Source organism: Tursiops truncatus, chromosome 4 (assembly GCF_011762595.2).
Source record: "Tursiops truncatus isolate mTurTru1 chromosome 4, mTurTru1.mat.Y, whole genome shotgun sequence".
In the NCBI taxonomy this organism is placed as follows: Eukaryota; Metazoa; Chordata; class Mammalia; order Artiodactyla; family Delphinidae; genus Tursiops; species Tursiops truncatus.
In genome coordinates this window covers 63,421,259-63,438,684 of record NC_047037.1, presented here as the reverse complement: position 1 = coordinate 63,438,684, position 17,426 = coordinate 63,421,259, and positions in this window count along the sequence as shown.

Here is a 17,426-nt window from a genome sequence, read left to right as displayed (position 1 = left end):
GTCAAAATGGAACAATGTGGATTGGAAAATAATGTGGGTAGAAGGAAATAAAATTTCCCAAAGATTTGGGGAGAACTTTATTTTAGTGCGCAAATAATAAATATTTTATCCTACCAATTTGAAACACTCTACCAAGACAGATACTTTGTTGTTAAGAAAGGGGACATGAGAGCGTGGAACCACCACATAGCTTAGCTTTCTGAATAATTTTGAAGAAGAACACTCTGTTGGACAGTTGTGCCAAGGAGCCCCTCCCTGACGGTGTGTCCCTCAGTCTCTGCCCTTTTTTGGCCACACAAAGGGCTTCTTCGTGGACACACTATTTTGGTTTTCTTGAATTCTACAATTATGGTCCTGAGTCTCATGGGAGACACTCCCCAGGTGCCTGCTGACCCACTCCATCCCAGGAACGAATCAGGGGACAGAAGACTCAGCCAGATCCCTGTCCAGTGAAAAGTTAAAATCAAATCATCTTAACAATTCCCAAACTAAGTAAATCCAAAACTACCTCTAAAACTAAACAACTCCAGAGTTCAGGGTGCTGGTTATTAGCCATGATCGCTCAGCTCCCTGCTCACCCTTCTGCTCTCTGCTTTGTGGTTGGGGCCATTCGCCTCCTTTACCAGCTGCTCCCTGTCAGCCTGGGCCAACAGGGCAGAGGAGCAGAGGCTGGCAGAGGGGAGAGGGCTTTGCTCCTCCCTGTGTGCCTGGGTCCCTCTCAGCATTGCCCTAGCAACTGGCCTTCACCTCAAGAGCCCCAGTGGGTTCCAGGAGCTGCAATTTACCATTTTCCCAACACTTCCACAACCAGCCTCATCATGCCCCTTCCTCTAGCACCAGCTGGCAGCACCCCCTCCCTAGAGTTCTGTATCCAGGTCCCGGGCTCGTCTTTGAGTTCCTGGGGCACCTGTCCCATTGGGCAGTGCCACCCACTCAGAGGGCTACCCCCAGCCATATGGGGCCACCAACCTCTTCCTTTTGTTCCCTCAGCTCTTGGGCTGGTAGCTGCTTCTTGCAGTTAAAATTTCCATTATACTCCAATATTGGGGGGTGGGTTTTTTGTTTTTTTTGCCTTTTTCGTTCTCCAATAGCCAAGTAACAATTCTTTATTTAAATTTTTTTTTCTTTATTATCAGTATTGTGTCTCTAACAGTGTTTGGACCCTGACAGTAACTCTAAAACTAAGCAATTTTAAAAATAAATAAACTTGGTCTTCCCTGGTGGTGCAGTGGTTGAGAGTCCGCCTGCCAATGCAGGGGATGCGGGTTCGTGCCCCAGTCCGGGAAGATCCCACATGCCGCGGAGCGGTTGGGCCCGTGAGCCATGGCCGCTGAGCCTGCGCGTCCGGAGCCTGTGCTCCGCAACGGGAGAGGCCACAACAGTGAGAGGCCCGCGTACCGCAAAAAAAAAAAAAAAAAAAAAAATTCAAAAAAAAAAAAAACTTTAAAACTAATTAAGTAAAAATAAAGAACAGAAAAAAATTTCATTAAAAAAGTTAAGAAATTGACAATAAATAGCTCTGAAGATAACTTAAAACTAAATATGACCAAATTTTGAGGAAATAAAAAAACTTAAATAAGTCTGAAAATAATTCAAAAATAACAAAACTAAATCATTCAAATCTAAATAAATGTAAAACTATATAGCTAAAATTACAGTAACTAAACAAGTCACACTGAAAACTAACAAAATTAAATAAGTCAAAAGTTAAATAACACAAATAGATAAAAACAAAACTAAAAATAAATAACTCAAAATTACAACTGAAGAGTAACTGAAAAACTCACACACCAAGTCTAAAAATAAATAACATTAAGTAAATAATTCTCAAAGCTAATTCGAAAATAACTGAAGATAAGTAACTGAAAACAAACTCTGAAAAAAAATAACTTTGAAAATAAACTGAAAACTACAAAGTCAAATAACTGGAATACTAAACAGCTAAATAGAAATGAAAACACAGTCCGGCGGGATCGATCGCCTGCTGCCGCCCGGAACCACTTCGGGTTCCTCCCGGGCGCGACCTCCGCGGGGTCTGCACCCGCGTCGCGTGCCCTGCGCAGGAGCGCGTCAATACCTCCGGGTTCCGCGCGACGTCTGCGCCGAGTCCCTGCGCTCGCGCTTGCGCAGGTAGGACAGCGCGAAGTTCGCCGCGGGGCTGTACCGGGAGGCGTGGGCTCCGCGGCGGACGTGGACCGAGCCTCAGGCCCCACGAGGACGGCCTAATCGCCCCCGGGCAGGGCAGCGGATCCCCAGGCTCCAAGGCCCCTTTGCTGCTTCTGCTTAAGGGCGGGCCGGCCTCCGCATGCACAGCAGTGGCTCCCCGGAATGCAGGCGAGTATCAGTTCTCTGCGCAGGGCGGCCTCAGGCCCCCTTCCCGCGCCCGCACTGCCTCTGCTCGAAAACCGGTCTCCCCACTGGGGGCGAGCAAGCCAGCGGACATCCCAAGGCTCTCCTCAGTTTTGTTTGTGGCCCTGAAATTCCAAGAAGAAAGAGGAGCAATGGCTAACAAGTTCGCTTACTTTTCTTTCCGCTTCTAAATCACGTGTCCTTCTCTTCGCTTCCCTCTTTCTTTCCCTGGATGCTCCCGTAGGCCTAGTCTTTATGGGTGAGAATCATGAAAAGGAGGGAGAGGGAAGGAGGAGAGGAAGAGAGGACAGGAGAAGCTGATGAACAGAAATGAGGGAAAATATGAAAAGAGGTAAGAAGGATTCATTGCAGCACTACTTACAATAGGCAGGACATGGAAGCAACCTAAATGACCATCTATGGATGAATGGATAAAGAAGATGTGGTACATATATGCAATGGACTATTACTCAGCCATAAAAAAGAATGAAATTATGACATTTGCAGCGACATGGATGGACCTAGAGATTGTCACACTGAGTGAAGGAAGTCAGACAAAGACAAATATATGATATCGCTTATATGTGGAATCTAAAAAAAATGGTAGAAATGAACTTATTTACAAAACAGAATTAGAATCACAGATGTAGAAAACAAACTTATGGTTACCAGGGGGGAAAAGGGGGAGGGATAAATTGGGAGATTGGGATTGACATATACACCCTACTATATATAAAATAGATAACTAATAATAACCTACCGTATAGCACAGGGAACTCTACTCAGTACTCTGTAATGACCTATATGAGAAAAGAATCTAAGAAAGAGTGGATATATGTCTATGTATAACTGATTCAGTTTGCTGTACAGCAGAAACTAACAGAACATTGTAAATCAACTATACTCCAATAAAAATTAATTTAAAAAAAGAAGGAAATAAATTTACACTCAGAGCACTGCTCTCCTTTTCCATATCTTCTGCACCTTCACTATCATCAAAGGTTTCCATGGAGATAAACTCCCTACTGGAGCAACCTTAGGGAAAGAAAGGGAAGAATTTGGCCGGCCGTGGGGGAGAGGGCGTGGGAGGACAGGCCACGCAGCCTATGGCAGGACGGAATGGGCAGCGCCGGTCTCCAGGAACCCATTCTCGCCATCTCTCCCTCCTCTCCCAGGACTGCACTGCTTCACCTGGGCCGGGAGGAGGGGGCCTGTGATCTCCAGGTTCCCTTTTCCAGCTCAAAATTCTGTAACTGTGAGAAGACATGTCCACATGGTGTTCACAGTCCTACCTCCTTGTCCTCCAAGAAAACAGTCATTGTCTTTTTGTGCTTGACGACCTTCCTGCCTTGCCTCCTTCCCGCCCTCCTTTCTTCCTTACCTCCTTCTCTCCCCTGATTACTGCCCATTTCCCATTTCCTTGGCAGCCTCTGCCCAAAGTCACTGCTCTCCCCGTGGGAAAATCAGAGGGATGAATACATCGTGCCTCTCTCGCCAATGAACTGATTAATTAACCAGCCACACCATTGTGCGCCTGTCACGTGCCAGGGCTGTTAAAGACACTGGGGGGGGGGGGTGGGAACAGCAACGCCCACCAAATTCCGACCCTGCTCTGTGCCTGCTAGGATGTCAGTTATTTGTCAAAAGTTAAGTCTCACCCAACTGTGTAAGGACCTTAGCCCCATTTTACAGATGAGAAACTCACATGAGGGAGGATTAATCACTTGGCCAAGTTCCCTTGGCCTGTAAACACCGCAGCTGGAATCTACCCCACACTAAAGGCGTGGTTTCCCAAGTCAGCTTAGGGAGGCGAGCATCTGCAGAAAGATTTTGATCTGAGGGAGCCCCAGGTTGAGCGTCAGCTGAGTCCAATCCATCCCGCAGGAATCTGAGCACAGGAGAGTTTCAGTTCCGCTGAGAATTCAGGGGGAGGGGCCTTGTGGGGGCGCAGGAGCGGAGCGGAAGTAGCCTGAAGTTGGGGTGGGTGGGGCACAGTATCTCCGGGAGCAGGCATCCAGCAAGAGGGAGCTCCCGACCTGCCGCCCAGAGGGCCCCCCCACCAGCTGCGTTCGGGGCCCGGGATCCTCCCCGGAGCAGGGCCGTGAGGGCTGTGCGAGCACGACGGGGAGCCGCCGGGCAGCCGCTTCCTGGAGGCCTCCAGAAACGCCGCGGGACGACGCAGGGGCAAAGCCTGGTTTAACTCCTGCTCCTGGGACGTGGTGGGGCGAGCGGAGGGATCGCGGAGGCGAAAGTGGCTCTGGGAGGCGCTTCCCACCGCCCTCCTCCAGGTGTGACTGCGGGGCACCCGCGGTAACCCCCAGAGACGCCTCTTTAGGGCGGCCATCCCGCGTGGGTCCCCTTGGACCAGGAGCAGTGAGGACGGAGGGACGGCCGTCTTGCTGGAAAGCTCTTAGGGAGGGACAGAGCAGGAGCTGTTGCGCCCTTGACCAGCCCCTGCGTGGATAGAAGAGCTGTGTCTGCAGGGGCCGTGGCCTCAGTGCCCCAGGCAATGCCCGGTGCCAGGGGCCCCAGAGCCGCCCGCTGGGAGGAGCCCGGGGTGCTAGCGGGGCTAGGCGGCAACCTGGGAACTGAAAGACGCGAGGACGAGGTCCAGCCATTCCTCGAGGTAAGTGAAATGATGACCTGGTGCCGGGGCTGCTTTCCCCTCTCTCCTGTGGACCCTGCGGGCTGGGGAGTGTGCGGGGGCCTCAGCCGGGCACAGGGCTGGCACAGAGGGGCCCTCGCATACTTGGCCACGCGTTGACTGCATTATTTCAGGGTCATCCAGGCCGTCATCCCCTGCCTCCAGGTACGGATTTGCCTGAGCTGGCAAGAGGACCAATCCTCCGAGCACAGTCAAGACCCAGACGCCACCTCCCTGCTGGGGCCGGCGGTGCACATGGGCTCCTCACTGGAGAGGCCACAGCTGGGGGTGGGGCCCCCATTTTACTCTAGAGCAGGGTTTTCCTAATGTGGTAAAATAGGATGTAAAGTTTACATCTTGATACAGTGTACACGCATGCGCAGACACGTTAAAACGAGTTTTACGCACTATTACCCTCACTGTGATTGATACTCTAACAGTTTGTATTGTGTCCATTCATTTTTATTAATGCTGGTCCAGACGCACTGAGTTGATTTTATGATCTACTAATGAGTTAAAACCCACAGTGAGAAAAGCACCTTTCTAGGGCAAAGCGGAGGGAGAAAGAAAGAGGAGCAGAAAGGAAATGGAAGGGACACGGGAAAGGAAGAACAGAGAAAGAAGACAGGACAGAATGAAGAAGGGTGTGTGTGAGAGGTGGTGGGAGGTCACACAGCTGCCTGCCATGATGTCCTTTTGAGGCCATCTGCTCTTACACAACGTCGCACTCTGTGTGTGCCCTCAGCGCTTCATTGGACCCTGGGCTGCTTGGTGGCAGGGACAAAATCTTTTCACTTCTGAAAACCTCACAGCTCCTAGCAGAGGAATTCTTTAGAATCAGGCAAAACCTGAGAGAACGTCTCTTAGTCAAATCTTCTCATTTTCCAGGGGAGGAAGCTGACCTGGAAGGGTCAGCCAGCCAGTCAGTGATTATTCACTCCAGTCAGGCCCTGGGCACAGTCAGGATTTGCTCCTGGTGGGTCACAAGCATCAATTTTTCATCCAAAGTGAAGATAACAGTATTTACTTTAGAGGTTTAGTGGGAGGATTAACATTATGTATATCCATCAAGAATGGTGCCTGACACATCATAGACGCTTAATAAATAGCACCTGCTATTATTGTTAGTAGTAACAGGAGTGAAAAACAGTCTCGGAACAGCATTGGCCACTTCAGGTATGCTGCTGTCACTAAATCTGGGGGGGCAGTTTGGCTGCCAACGTCTTCATCCCAGACAAAATAGAAATCCTCATAGACACCTAAGGAAATGACTTTAGAAATAAAAACAGGAAGTTTGTGCATACGTACACCAGCAAAAAACTAATTCAAACACACGGGCCTTAACAAATATTCATCTTGGTTACACCAACATTTTATGTTAGTGTACATTTTTTACGTGAATGGAGCTATTTTATTTCCCCACTGATTTCACCGAGTATTTTGGGGAGGACATAAACCTCGGAGGCTCTGGGCTACTCCCAGTCTGTGTGCCAAAATCAATGCAGAGTGCTTTGCAGAAATGGGTCTGATAAATGGGAACGGTGGCCAGAAAAATTCACGATGATAAGAATTTGAGAGCATTCTCTTCCTTCCACAGACAATAGTTGAAACTCACACTTTGTAAATATAAACATTTGGGGGAACTCAGTTTTAATTCTTAATGTTTAGAACACTGGGTTGTTGTTTTGCTTTTAAAAAGTTGAATCTATTAATAAGTGAACTCAGAAGAGAGTTTAAGTTACACTATTCAGAAAACACTTTTTTATTCTTCCACTTCTTACCTGTATAATATGGGGCAAGTTCCTTCACCTCTCTGTTCCTCTCTTACCTAATTTCCAAAATAGGAATTAAATATGGGACCTATCAGTATTTCATGGGGTTAATGTAGTGATAAGGGAAATACCTATAAAGATTTCAGCATGCCTCTGGCAGACTGTAAGCCTTTAAAAAATGCTAACTATTATGTTTTATAGTTAAAAAAAGAAGAAAGAAAATACTTTTTTGGTAAATTACGGATGTTGACAACAAAGATCTAAGAGCAATTATTTTGTTTGAAATTTCTCTTTTCCCTTCCTGTCCTCTAGATGGCAGAACGAAACCACTCTGGATCCTGCTGGTTGGGAGGCAGCTCTTCCTGCACAGATTTTAAATGGTTAAACTATGTTTTGGTTCCTTCCAGATTTTTCTTTCGTCTAATGGAAAAGAAAGGTAAGCATTGTATATGCAAAATTTAGGACCGTTTCTAGCATATCAACAGAGTCATTTTGACTAGGGGGCTGGAGTTGCCTTAAAGAAGCCTGGGACCTTGCTTCCTTGCCTTTGGAGAAATATTGGACAGTACCATTGTGATAATGTGAAGGTAAGTACTACCTGAGCCAGGTGCTGTGCTAAGAGCTCCATCTACCTGAATCTTCATAGGGAGACTACGAGGTGTCACCCCCATTTTGTAAAATTAAAGATTAAGAATTTAAGGCACATTGAGATTAGTTAACTTGACCAAAGGAACAGAGCTGGCTTGAGCACTTGCACTTAACCCTGTGCTACTGCCACCTACGTGACTGCTGCCTGGTGGGTGTTAAATCACAGGGCTAATTTCTGCCTAATCTGCCCTAATAGTAACCTAGATCTCAGGAAAGAAGGAGTCTCAGGATTAGTGTAGGTTACTAGGCTAGATTAGGACCTTTTGCAGAGTTTTGCTCTGCAAACCAGAGTTTAAGCTTGTGCATTTAGACCAGTATATCTCTGAAGTGTGTATTTCCTTTTCAAACCAGTCTAGAACCAAGAGGAATCAGAGTTACTAATAATCACTGAGAGGGCATTGGTATCGTTCTTATAAACATCGAAAATTCCTTGCAGTAAGCTAAGAAAATCAGTAATCAACATGAACTCTCAAAATATGATACTTCTTTTAAAGATAAAAGTAGTATTTACCCAAGCCAGCAATTTTTTGCATACTTCATACAGCAGCTGATTTCAGGCTGAAAGAAAAAAAAAATCGGCACTCAAATTGAAGCCAGTTTTGGGGTTTTTTTTTTAACATCTTTATTGGAGTATAATTGCTTTACAATGGTGTGTTAGTTTCTGCTTTATAACAAAGTGAATCAACTATACATATACATATATCCCCATATCCCCTCCCTCTTGCATCTCCCTCTCACCCCCTCTATCCCACCCCTCTAGGTGGTCACAAAGCACTGAGCTGATCTCCCTGTGCTATGCGGTGAAGCCAGTTTTCATTTATTTTACACACACACACACACACACACACACGGGTAAGCAAGTATTAAAGGAACAAGGCCACCACACACACAAAACATTATAACCACATACTTAAATGTATATGAATGCATGCATTTGATCTTTTCTTCCTCTCATACATTCAGAAGACATTTCTACAGTCCTGGCTCACTTGGTCCTGGCATCCTCTCCCACTTCTCAGCCCATCCTGCTGTGTTCCCTGCATGCCTTGATTCTCGGCCCATCCAAGTTGTGATAGTTAGCTCTGTTAATAATGAATAAATAATAGCAGAGCTCCCACCATTCTCCATTCTTCCCTATGTGGACCAAAAGAGAATATAGATGAGCCCAAACTGTATAAGTTGGTGGGGCAAACTTACACATCCCTGGGTCAGTGATCACATTCTCTGTTCAGGTGTTGTCCATCTCAGCCTGATGCTCGAGGCTTACTTCCTTTTCTCTCAACCTCATCTCCTTCCACTCTACCCATGAACCTCTCAAGCCAGGCTCCAAGTCGTCACTGAACATGCTCCCTTGGCGGCAGCTCGGCGATTTCAAAGATTCGTGGGTCCACCTTTATTACCCATGTGACGGCACGAGTTGCCCAGGTGCTAGGATGGGCCTGCGGCCTGGAGCACGATGCCTTGTACCACAAAGGGGCTTTGCCTTGTACCACACACCGTGCTGCCCCTGCGAAGCCGCCTGCTGCCAGAGCCCCTGCCCGGTGAGCCTGATTTCCCAGTGTCCCTAGGCCTCCCTGTCACACGGGCTCAGGCCACACAGGAGGAGGTTGTCCCAAACCACAGGGCCAGCCGCCCTCCTTGACTTGCGCCGCCGCGTCCCACGCGTCGGGTTTCGCTCTTCTCTTCCCAGCCCAGAGCCTCTCTGACTCCGTAACTCCCTCTGGGCACAGGCCCCTTCTGCCTGGCTGTCTCCAGAGGCCCTGTCTCCACACCCTCAGCGGCTCCCAGGGCCCGTCCTGTCGCCTTAGAGGCCCTCGTCGCTGGGGGCCCGGAGGCCTTGCCCAGAGGGCACGGAGTTATCGTGCCCAGCAGTCCCGGTGGTTGAAGGTGGGGTCGGGCGGTGTAGGAATGAACTGGGGTGATGATGCGTAGGTGTCAGAGCCGTGTGAGTGCTGGGCAGGGGTGAGGTCCTGATGTTCCTGATCTGGCAGCCTCTGAAACCTCCCTCCCCTGTTGCCTGATGCCCCTGAGTCTGTGTTCGGCCCTGGAGTCTCATCTCTCGGGGACCAGCCCAAGGCCCCACTCCTGCTCACTCACCCACAGGGCGCAGAGGCCCCTCTGAATTCCTAGAGCCCTTGCTGTGGGCATCACTCGCAGTGACATTTCATCAGACCCTGCTTGGTGAGCCAGGCTCAGGAGACCTGGTCCTGCTGCAGGAAGGCTGTGTGAAATTGACCCTCAGTTGGCCTGCCTGTGAAAGGAAGGGGCTGGGACCACACCTCTGGGGCTGTCCTCCAATTCTGAGGTTTTATGTGTGTAGACATTTTCCTTCTTATCTGAACTTTATGCTCTTCGTTCCCACCACAACCTAGAGCACAGTTCCAGGCTCACAGGGACCCTATAAATGTGTTTCTAAATTGGCGACTGAATAACGGGTTTGTCCTACTAATATGGTGATTTTTCAATTTGACACTCCTAAGTTTATATTTTCTTTCCCCATCTCATAACAACTGGATTGTTTTCTGGGAGAAATTTAGCTAGGATACTGAATTGTAGTCAAAGGCCACTGACTGAACCCTCCATATTCCACAAATGCAGATTCCCAGGCACCCAATCTAGAGATTCTGTTTCAGTAGGTTGGGTGGGGTCTGGAAATCCACAGTAGTGACAAGCGCAAGTAATTCTGAAGCTATGGTCCTGAGAAACATTACTCTAGGCAGAAAGGATCTCTAGGACAATCTAAAGAGTAGAAATTTGTTTCTGTGATGTTTTCTTTCTTCATGAGGAACAGGGTTGTAGGTCTCCTTGAGAGCTGGTGCTTGAGGGGAGAGGAGTGCGCGTTGGTTTCTGTAAACGGCAGGCTGGCCTTTAAGCAGTGCAGAAGCTAGAACAGCCCATGCTGTTGGACGCATGCATAGCCTCCATCTCTGCCACCGTGTCCTCTCTGTTCATGAAATTATTGTGCCAACACTAGGGTGGCCAAGGGCAGAGGCTGGCTCAGGACCCTTGGAAGTCACTCTGTTTGGTTGATGAGTGCCTCTCCCATGGGAGATGCTCCCTGCTGGGTGTTAGCATATATTACATAGATGTTCACATTCCAAGCCCACTGCTTTGGTCCGCATGCCACACACCTCTTCCCCAGACACCTTCATCCCCAGTCTTCCCGTCTTTCTCCTTTCAAGTCTCTGGCCAACCAGCCAGCATGACCACTGCCCATGAGTCTCTGGGCATCCTTGCCCCAGGCGTCTTCTCTTTCTTCACCAGGTGGATGACCAGATGTACTGCCTGTAGCTGTCGTTAGGAGGAAACTCTCTCCTGCAGGCCAAAGGAGCCACCCCAAGTGAGGCTGCAGAGCAGCTGTGGTCCATTTTTGTCTTGCACCCACATACCAACTGACCCGTCCATGAACCAAGCTTAGCTTTTCCTTCTCTGTCAGCTTGTCTTCAGAACCCTTCACGCAGTCTGAGGCAGGCAGATTCTAGAGCGGCCCCCGGGACCCCTGCCTCCTGGTGTTCACTCTCTTAGGTAATCCCCTCCTCTTCAGTGTGGGAAAGTTCTCGGACTTGCTTCTCATCAGTGGAATATGGCAAAGGTGATGGGATGAGCATGAGAATGTGTACATGATACAGGACATAAGATGGTAAGGCCCATCTCACAAGGGCACTCCCCGTGACTTGTTTGCTTTGAAGGAGCAAGTGACTGTGTTATGAGCTGCCATATGGAAAGGAACCGGGAACCAGGAGCTGAAGGGGGCATCTCTCCAACAGCCAACAAGAAACTAAACCCCTCATTGTGGCCATGGGCAAGGAACTGGATTCTGACTATAAGCACGTGAAGCTGGGAGTGAATAGCTCCCCAGCTGATCCTCAGATAATATCACAGCCCCAGTCAATGTCTCAATTGCAGCTTTGTGAGAACCTGAAGAAGAGGAGACGACTAAGTCATGCCCAAGTCCTGACCCACAAAAACTGGGAAGTAGTAAGTATGTACTAATGTAAGCTGCTAAGTTTATAAAGTTGCTATGCATCAATAGAAAACCAATACACAATCAAACATGAGCTGAGAGAGAGGCACTGGTACAAAGTGTAGGTGACATGGGAGCCTGGGCCACCTGCTCATGCAGCTAGCTTGTATTCTCTGGTCCTATGCATGGCTGTTCCCAGACCTCCACCTCCACCTTATGATGGAATGCTGCAGACTCCTCCCGGGCCTTAAAGCTTGGTGAATGTGACAGAACCCAGCTCCTGATGGCAAATCTGGACACTCGGTCCCTTCATGTCCCATGGTTAGGTGCATAATCTCTACCAGGGTCCATTAGCAGAGGAGCATCTCTTTTCTGAATGATTCTCTGCAGCAGATGGCATAGATTTGCGTCAGGACCCCAGGGCCTTATGCTGTGATTCTGCTCTCCTCCACGTGGCATCTTTTCTCACCCCAGATAACTCTAATCCCATAGAGTCTACCTGGTTGTGTAGCCCACTGGTTGTATTCCCCAGGAGCAGGGATGCTTGCACCTCAGCCTAGATCTGCTACACAACCCGTTCCTGTTGGCAGTTTTCCTTGTCACTAAGGAAATAAGTGAGAGCAGTATTTCTAAATATGGAACATGCTGCCTCCAGAATCCAGAAGGTCTGCCAGGCATCGTGCTTTCTTCTTAGTTGTGTGAGATATGAGATAATGATTTGTCCTAATGCAGTGGAGATGGGAGGATATGTTCCAGCTCCCCCCAAACCACTGGATCTCTAAAAACTTCACTGAAGTAGTGACCCCTGAATCTTCATCTAGTCTTTATTCTGCCCTCCGGAATGCACGTGTCTTATCCAGTCTTCCAATGCATTTGTCACTTCTTACTCATTTGACCATTTAATATAGTAAACAATGTGATCTTCTGCAGAGTGTCCAGATGGCCCAGGTCCTTAAGACTATATTAGGGCAAAGGGCAGATTTAGCTTCCAGGCAACACTGTGAGTTGATACTGTGTCCTGTCCTATGAGGATGTGGACTGCTTCGGTCCTCTGATAAGGATGGAAAATAATACATTTATCAGACTGATGGCCATATGCTATATATTTAAGGCCATTTTAACCTGATCTAGCAAAGATACCATATCTAGCTCACAGCTGTAATTGGGAGACTACTACTTGGTTGACTTTATGGTAACCCACTGCTATCCTCCAGGATATATCTAGTTTTTATAGCGGCCATACTGATGAATAGAAAAGGTGTGTGATGAGAACCACCACTCCTGCCGACTCTGGTGTTTAAGTGGGAGTGGGGTGGCACTTATATTAGCCATATACTTCATATGGTATTGTTTTTGATTTACCATCTTGGCTGGGGAGGGTAAGGGGATTTCAAAGGCTTCTACTTGGTTTTCGCTACTAGCCCGTACTGCACAGGACAAGGAACCAATGTGGTTATTGCCAGTACCTAAGTATGGCTAGTCCAGTTATTCCTTTGAGAACCAAGGAAATGATCAGTGAGTGAGTCCGTGGAGCCAGTGACCTACCATGAGCCAGACCTGAGTCCAAACTCCATTTACTACCTGACCCCTTATCCACCCATTCCAACAAGCGAGTTATGAGGATGCTTTGGGTCCCTGCATTCCTCAACTCACACCTTGTATCCAACTGTCCTTGAAAGGATTTTGTATCCTTCTTCCCCCCCCCTCCCCCCCCCCAGTGTATAGTCTCATGAATAAATGGCTTTGGGCAAGGACTGAAGAAATCTCTACTCAGGTTGCTGAAATTCGGCCTCCGTACGCAAGTGGTGTATCAAATCTCGGAGACAGAGTTTTGGGTGAAGTAGAAAGAAATAGCTTTATTGCTTTGCCAGGCAAAGGGGGCCACAATGGACTAATGCCCTCAGAACTGTGTGTCCCACCCTGGAGGGGATAGTGAGGAGTCTCATAGTGTTCAAGAAGCAGGGCGTGATCAGCTCGTGGACATTCTGCTGATTGGTTGGAGGTGAAGTATTTGGGAGTCAACGTCAACGTCTCTCCAACCGGTGTGGGGTCTACATGCTTGTGGGCAGCATACAGTTAACTTCTTCCACCTGATAGGGGTTTCAGTATCTGCAAAACAGCTCAAAGGACATGGCTCAGAATATTATCTATAGTCCTTAAGGAAGAACTAAAGGTCCTTGACTTTGTTTAATGGCTAACGTATTATTATTTTGTCTTGCTTGACTGTTTTCCTTCCTTTCTGCATTTCCTCACTTCTCTGATTAAATTTATTCTTTAACTAAAGTTTTTCTGCAGGCAAAACGCAGGCGGAGGACACGAGTGGGGGTCTATTCTGGGAAGGCCTCATACGGTCCCGCTCAGTTACATGCATGCCATGATTCATAAGGACCTATTTTCTCCATCAGTCAGTGGAATTTGGGTCAGAGAACTGGCTCAGGTCTGGAAACTTAGAAAGTGATCATGACTTTTTATTATCGTGGCTGCATTCAGCCTCCTTGCTTTGGTTGTATAGACTGAGCAATAGTCTCATTTGCTGCCCATCTGTCATGTCCTTTGGGATGTGGTGCTGTATCAACCACCTCCCGAGCTCTCTGTGAGTCAGACCTCCGTGACTGCCTCTGACCTCGCCACTCATGATGACAATTGCACCTATCTTGTTTTTGAGAGTTAAGCATTGCCATCTGGCCTCTGTTATTTTGGAAGTCTGTTGTCTCCATTGCTATCAGAAAATCCTGCTCTGTCCCAGCATCTGCTACCAGCAGCCTTGGCCTACAGAGGACAGCCCACCACTGAGCTGGAGGCCTCCTCATCAGCACGATCCTTATCGCTTTGGACAAGAACACTGTATCCCAAGAACTGAGCTGGCTAGTGGTTTTTTGGCCTTACGTAGTATATCCTACTTCTGTGAGTCTTTTGACTTCTTCCGCCAGTGTTTACCACTGTAGTTCTGGCATTTCTACCTATTTAGTGTGGGCTACTTCTTTTTCCAAGCTTCCAAGGGCCCACCAAATACTATTACCTGGGGCCTTTGCCAAGCTATTAAATCCTGTGTTGTAGGTTTATCCCCCTTTTCCAACTGTGTATTCTGTTCCTCTTCATCCAGCGCAGTCCCATATATGCTCTCCTGCTTTGCCAGTTCACGCTGCAGTCCTGCAGCTCTTCCATATAGTCCTCTTCTACCTTGAGCCATCACAGCATTTCCCCAGGTGGGCTACCTTGTGACTTAATCCTGGCTATCATTCTGGTGGTTGCGAGTGGAAAGTGGAATAGATGGTTGGGGGTAAGGGCAGACGTGTACAAGGCGGAAGCCTCTACGTCATCAAGCATATACATACATCCCCAAGAGCCTAGCATCAGCCTCTAACAGGGAAGAAGGAGCTACTTCTGTAGATCAAAAACATTCAGGGAAATAGGGAAATTTAAGATTTTCAAATACATCAACCCAGGTGACTTCATTTCAGGTATCAGCATCCCATTTTTCTCCCAGTCAGGGCCTTGACCTTAGTGTGGCAGACTTGGTGAGGCTGAGAATTTAAACTTCTCTGGAACTCTGATACTCCTAAAATTTAGTTTTTTGGTCCAGCCCCAGATTTTTTTGCCCTCTGGCTGCAGGATATGTGAATCATTTTATAAGCTGTCAAATAGATCCTCTGGCTTTCACACTTGGGCTGAAATTGGCAATTAATCACTGTCAGTCTTTCATTTAATAAATTAACGAGCCCCGCCTCCCCCAGTGGCCATCCAACTCCAAAGTTCTTATAATTGCTTTTCCCTAAAACATCTGGGATTTTGCATCTGTTAGTACATTCCCTTCCACTCCCTAAAACATCTGGGATTTTGCATCTGTTAGTACATTCCCTTCCACTGGCATCCCATTTTGCCATACCATTCCAGGGGCTATCAGTCCCCACTGTCACCGGAGATGGGGTTCTCATTACCAGAAGGCTGGTAGGTGATCCAACTTCAAAATTTCGTCTTAGAATCTTTTTCTACGCCTACTTTTTGTAGCAACCATATGGGTTGAATTCCTTAGGAAAACAGATTCTGAGATTTTGAGATTCGCATGTAGGTTTTTAATGAAGTGGTACTCTAGAGACCAACACCTGAGAGGGGTCAGGGAAGCAGGACTGGGCAGAGGTTGTACTGTGATGCAAGTGCACAGAGATCTGGGACAATCCATGAGTTGTGCCACATAAGGCGAAATGGCTTAGCCTTTATAACTCTCCTAGATTTGTCCTTGGAGGTGGACTGCCCCAAGGAGGAAGAGTGACTTTGGGCAAAGTGGCTGTGTTTGGCTGAGGACAGTTGCTAGAGAGGACTCAGCTGGGAGCTGTCAGCTGTTGACACTCAAAGCAGCTATGGGAGTGAGTGTCTCAGTCCTGAAAGGTGGCACACCATAGCATCCACTACACCTGCATTTCCTGATTTTAAAAATGACACGGCCATCCACTGTCTAGTTCTTCCCACTCCTGACAGCAATCTTAATTTCCATCCAAGTCTTTTCCTTTTCTAATGGACCCATAAATCATAATCCAGGTACAGTACTGTCTTGGCAACATACTAAGTAGAGTTGTACTCAACTTTTGAAAGCCCTCTTTTAACACTGAAAAACGTCACAAATTTCCACATTATCGTACCATAATAGTAACTAAATGAATATCCATTAAAAAATAATAAAAGCTATTATAAATTTAGTAACTGGTGAGCACCCATGTATAATACAAAAAAAGTTATGTATTTATATAATGACATTTCTTGTTCTGGTGACAGAGACAGTACTTGGTGCACACATAAACTCACGAAATACCTGGATTAGGATGCTACTATAGTTGTGTTCAAGAATGGAACGGCCAGCTGAATGGAACGGCAGGTGGAGGCCGAAATGCAGCCCAACCTCTAATCACCAAGACTTTCACCCCATCATAGGGCTGACTGTACTGAAGGAACGTGGGACTTTTTCTAAACCAGTTGCCCTAACAGGCTACCATTCAGGTCTCTTTTTTTCTACTTAGGATAAAGGCACCTCTATGCCAGCCTTGGACCCGCCTCGTGACGAAGTACAAGCCTCCACTCCAGAGCCAGACAGTCCTAGATGTGGATTCTGGCTTTGCTGCTTACTTGCTGTTAACCTTATCCATCTAAGGCTGAGTCTCCTTTGTAAAATGGGATTATATCTCCCTCTGTGTGGTTGTGGTGTTCAGGTAGCAAATGAATGCCACCTACCTTCACAGATCTTTGTTTTTATCAACCTTATTTAGGTATAATTTACATAAAATGTACAAACATTAAATGTACGTTGTGATGAGTTTTGACAATGTAAACCAGTGACCAGATAGGTAAACTGTGTGCTTTTTATACTGTCCAGAGATTGTACCAGGCCCTGCCTGTGGGAGTTACAAAGTAAAACAAAGCACCCTTAATCTGGTTAACCCCTGGATTAGGTTAGGCCTGGGATGTATATATTCAGAGCCCCTACTTCCTCTGCATAACAAGTCACACTGTCACTCTCCTGAGGGCAAGACCTTCCAGCTTGTTCTCTGCCGTATCCCCAGCACCTCGCAGTGTAGGTATGGGCACTCCATAAGCATTTGTTGAAAGACAAATGAACATGTAAAGTTAACAGTGAGTGTCATGATGAGTATGTGCCAAATAAAAGTCATTCATCCGGAGAAGACCCAGATCAACCCTGTGGGTTAGGGTAATTAGTAAAGGTCTGCAGCGAAGGCAGCATTTCAAAAGGCTCAGATTTCAATAACATTTAGGAAAACTCCAGAGTTAAGCAGTGGGTAAAGATTAAAAGGGTGGCCTCAAACACTTGCCTAGAGCACACATTGCATGTACCCTGGTGGCGTTAACATTATCAATCTTGTAACTTTTATTGAGCGTCTGCACCACCAAATTTCTGGGCAGGGCCCTGGGATTAGCTGACCATAGCTGCGCGGCAAGGCCCTCCCTCTCACCAACGGGCAGACACTAATAGAGATATAAGCCACATGCACCCAAAAGGGCAAGGAAAGGCATCTTCTTCCGACGTCTCCGCCCTTAAAGC